The following is a 4,747-nucleotide window of genomic DNA, read 5'->3' on the forward strand; positions in this document are numbered from 1 at the left end:
CCTATCAGCTATATTGTACTTGCTGTGTAAACTGAATCAAGTGTCTTTGGAGAGTCTTCCATGGACTGCAATGGAAATTAGTGGTGATATTTTATGGAAGAATTCACATTTGTACTCATATTTCCCCATAAATGTTAGCTTAGAGCGGGTTAGGGTTAACGTTATTGAGATGTCTCAAGCAACATCACGCACACGCTTAACTTCACATGTTTAGCGGTATGTCCCTCAATAACTGATGACTTAAAATACTAAAGTGATAATTAACTGGAATTCTTAAAGTTCTGAAATAGCTACCATTGATGTTTGAATGAAGCTAGTCAAACATGGACATTTTAACGAATCAAAGAGTGTGCTTTAAAACTAGCAAGTAAATTACTTTGTTATATTCTATTAATATTATTTTGCACATACTTGGGTGTTTTTTTGGATTATTCTCAACAGAGCATGAGATTTTAATGAGCTTGTGTATTTTCTGTTTGGGAGCCTGCCATGTGTCAGCTAGTTATTCACTTTAAATGCTCATTTGGTTATCAGGAGCATTCACAAGAGTTCTCAGCAGATAAACGGCCAATCAGCAGACATGAGAGGAAACCTCACTGGTCTCCTCTGTCAGGATGCAGCATCCTGTCGTTTCCTCATGATGTGGCTCTGATATCTTGAGCTGCAGATGAAAATTTATAACGTTTCCAGACTCCTGTGAGCTGAGCCGTGTTTACACAAGCATAGCTCATTCTGAGAGAGTGTGGGTGCTAAACTATGAGACTCTGCTTTGAATTCTTGAGAATCAGTTGGTAAAATCCCATCAAAAAATTCATAGCCTTATAGTGACCCGGGTGACTAAAGCTGTGACTCTCTGGAAGGCTGGAGACGTTAAGCTAAACAACTGCTACCAGCCAGGAAGGCTTGATTTCCCCCTGTTGTATATCCAAGCCAAACAGAGGCACACAGACACAGATATAACAAATATAAAATCGTGAGTATGGAGCATGGAAATCACCATGTCTGAGTCATTATAGCTTTTCTGGGGAAAATAAAGCGCAAACAATGGCAAAGTCACAAAAAACAAACAAGAAAAAGAAAAATCCCATTATTTTTCACAATAGTCAGTCATTAAAAAAAACAAACAAACCCATTGGTCCAAGTGTCCCATGAAAGTCCCAACTGACTTCTGATCATACTTCAGCAGGAGAGAATTTGGTCTCCCTGTGGAGTCAATGATTAGCATATTGCTTGTTGACATATGTTTAATTGATTAAAACAGGTCTGCTGTGATTTCACTGTGTTTTGTTTTTAAAGGCTGGGGTTCTGACAGAAATACTCGGGGAAGTATTGCATTTGGCGGCGAGCTCGAGTTCCCATACACAAGAGCACTGAACTTAATTCAAAGCGCCTTGGACACAAGGCTGACTGTTGGGCTAGTATGAGGGAGAGAGATAGCTGTAACCTTGCACTGAACTCCCAAGAATCTCAGTGTACTCCTTTGGATCACAGCAGCAGAAAATACTTACACAAGTTACATGATTTAGTGGGAAGCGTTTCAAAGCCCGGACCCCTTTAGGCAGAGGGCTTGCTAGTGAAATAACTTTTCCATGAGACACTAAGAGAGCTCTACCCCAACAAAACTGCCCTTGCATTGTTTCAAAAGAGGAACTGATTTGATATGCAAAGTTTGCCATGCTTGTCACAGGCATCACATACTTTGCTTTGTCCCTGCAAATATACACAAAAAGTGACAAGCAACAAGGCTAGAGGAGGACCGGGAACATGGCTCCACAGAGTCCTGAAAAGCCCCTTTCTGCTACTCTTTTCAGGTAACACTTTTTAATGACATCACCAGCTGATAAACACCGGAAATTAATCACAAACCCAGACAGGCAAAATAATAAACTAAGAAAATGTGTTCGTTCATGTGGCTGTTACTTTTATATACAGTCTTTGACCTTAAATAAGCAGAGTTAGATGTAATCACACCCAATTTCACTATATTTTTCCGTAATGCAGTAATATAAGTTTTATTGTTAGGTGCGTTTCAAATGTTCTCATTTGTGGGCTTTTTTTTCTTCTTCCTCACACTTGCCCTGCAATCAGCTGATTTCAGTTTGTGTGTATGGAGGAGGAGACTGGTTGAAAGGTCTATAACTTTTGAGGAGTGGCGATATGGAAAAAAAAAATTTCTTGCACAAAAGGTGCAAGCTACCCAGGCCACAAAAATTCCAATAGTGATAGAGAAAGCCAACAGCCAATAACCCAAAGAGATGTTAATAGGGGCGCCATTGGGGAGGGGGGTGGGGCATGACTGACAGGAGCCCTAGAAAAGAGTAGAGCTGTCAACTGGTCTTTTTTCCAAAAATAATATTAACCGGTCAGCATTGAATAATTTTTCTTCACAAGGTACTTGTAAATCTTTCTGTTTCCTATCATCAGTTTTGGTTGTTTTTTGACAACAAAGAACAAAATCCAGTCCACCTCCCCCCTGCTTATTTCATGATTTGGTTTGGTCCGGGTGCACGCTCTTCGAGCTCATGCTGAACGCGAGAGCGGTTAGCCTGTGGGATGGCTCCATTATGAAAGAAGTTTGGGTTTCAAAAAAGAAATAAGAGACAGGTGAAACTTGAACTCATAGTGAAATTCCTAGTATTATAAGCTATTATAAAGCTTACTTCATTTCTAACAGAAAATAATGTGTTTGTGCTACTTTAGCTAACGTGATTGGTGCAGGCAGACCCTCTATATCAGCATACAGAGTCACTTATCTGACAGTACTTAAACAGTGACACTGATAGCTGACGGAGGGAAGTTCTTTGTGTCAAAAAATGTAATCACAGGAGACCCCTTGTGAAATCTTTTTTTTCTACGCACTATAATAATAATACATTATTATTATAACCCACATCAACAGAGCATTTTTGGAGAAGTGTGTATTGCTCTGGATATATTTAGCGCACTGCCACTAGCATGACTTTAGATGGTCTTTACTAAAAAATAATAATAATTAAACTGGTTGGCAGCCAGTAGATGAGCCCACAAAGAAAGCAACACCAAAAATATCAGCCTTTTTTGTACTCAAAAGCTTTTGAACATAAATCTTAAGATAAATATGATGTGATTTGTCACAATAATAGTAATTTGAGTGGGAGCGAAAGATAAAAACTTGATTCTTTTGCTGTTAGTCACCATTTGTGCGTAATGTCATACCACAGGACTGTGGAAAATTATATACACCCTTAATGCTCCCACAGGAGTTAAGAGGGTAACCAGTAGCCAGGTGCTCCTAATAACATGCACTTGAGTAATTGATCATCCAAAAGTGTTAGCTCTTCTATAAAAACAGAAGTTTTGTCAGTTTGCTGGTCTGGAGCAAACTGACAAAACTACGTGTTAACACAGCACACAGTGTTTCCCTGGGAGTGGATGAGCAAGCAAATTTACCCCAAGATCAGACCGTGCAACCCTCAGAAAATCGGAATTTTTTTTTTTAAAGGAGCTACATCTCAGACTCTACAGGCCTCACATAGCATGTGAAATGTTAAAGTTCCTGACAGTACAGTTATGGAAACACTGAACAGGTGTCTTTGTTTGGAAGGTCTGCTAGGAGAAAGTCTCGTCTCTCTGGGAAAAAAAACAGAAAAAAAACAAAAACGTTAAAGCACAGCTTAAATTTGTTAATTTGCATCTGACAAGAGTTCTTCAGTGATGTAATTTGGACAGATGACACCACAGTTTCGATGTTTGGCCGTAACACACAGCACCACATTTGATAACCAAACATGTCATATCAGTACAAACACCTCATACCAACTATTGGTATGGTGGTGGAGGGGTGGGTGATGATTCGGGCTTGTTTTGCAGCCACAGCATCTGGGCACCTTGCGGCCACTGACTTGATCGTGAACTGCTCTATATAACAACAACATGAAGCCACCTGTCTGACAGCTAATTCTTGGCCCAAATTAGTAGATGCAATGATTAGGACAATGATCACATGCACAGGAGCAAATCTACAACATGATGTCTAAAAGAGGAAGGAATCAAGGTGTTGCAATGGCCCAGTCAGATCCAAGGTCAGGCCTCAAACTGATTGAAATGTTGTGGCGGGCCTTAAGACAGCTGTGCATAAACAAATGCTCGTAAACTTAAATGAACTGAAGCAACATTGTGAAGATGAGGGGGCCAAAATTCCTCCGCTCTAATATAAAATACTAATAAAGCTGTAGATAAAGTCTTTTCCCTTTATTGTATATAGTTCATAATATTATAGCATATTTTATCATTTACAATGAAATTCACTTTGTATATATGGTTCTGTGGGAGGTCTTTTCCTGTTAAAAAGGGAGTTTTTCCTCTCCACTGTTTCCAAGTGCTTGTTCATAAAGTACTGTCTGATCAATGGAGGTCTAAAAACAGGGCTTTTACCAAGTAATTTAAAAGCTCCATCTCAATTTTGTCATACCTTACAATGCAATACAAATAAATCTAATAATAATACTAACAAAGCTTTGTCTGACTAAAAGTCAGATGGGTTCGAATAGAATTTGTCAACCTTGCAATGACCTCATGTTTGTGTGCGAATCAGTGGTGAAGTATTCATAACAGAAACTTCCCAGCAGCCTTCACCTTTAGGAGGAACAACAGACTGAACAAACACAAAATGTGAGCAGCTTTCTCGCTGGCAGCCGGGTATTAATCCCAGCATCGTTTTATTTGTCTGAAATGTTTGCATATCAGAGTGGAGCTTTATTTACTGTTC

Source organism: Rhamphochromis longiceps, linkage group LG18 (assembly GCF_057381845.1).
Source record: "Rhamphochromis longiceps isolate RC_006_pf linkage group LG18, R_longiceps_female_GT1.1, whole genome shotgun sequence".
Lineage (NCBI taxonomy): Eukaryota > Metazoa > Chordata > Actinopteri > Cichliformes > Cichlidae > Rhamphochromis > Rhamphochromis longiceps.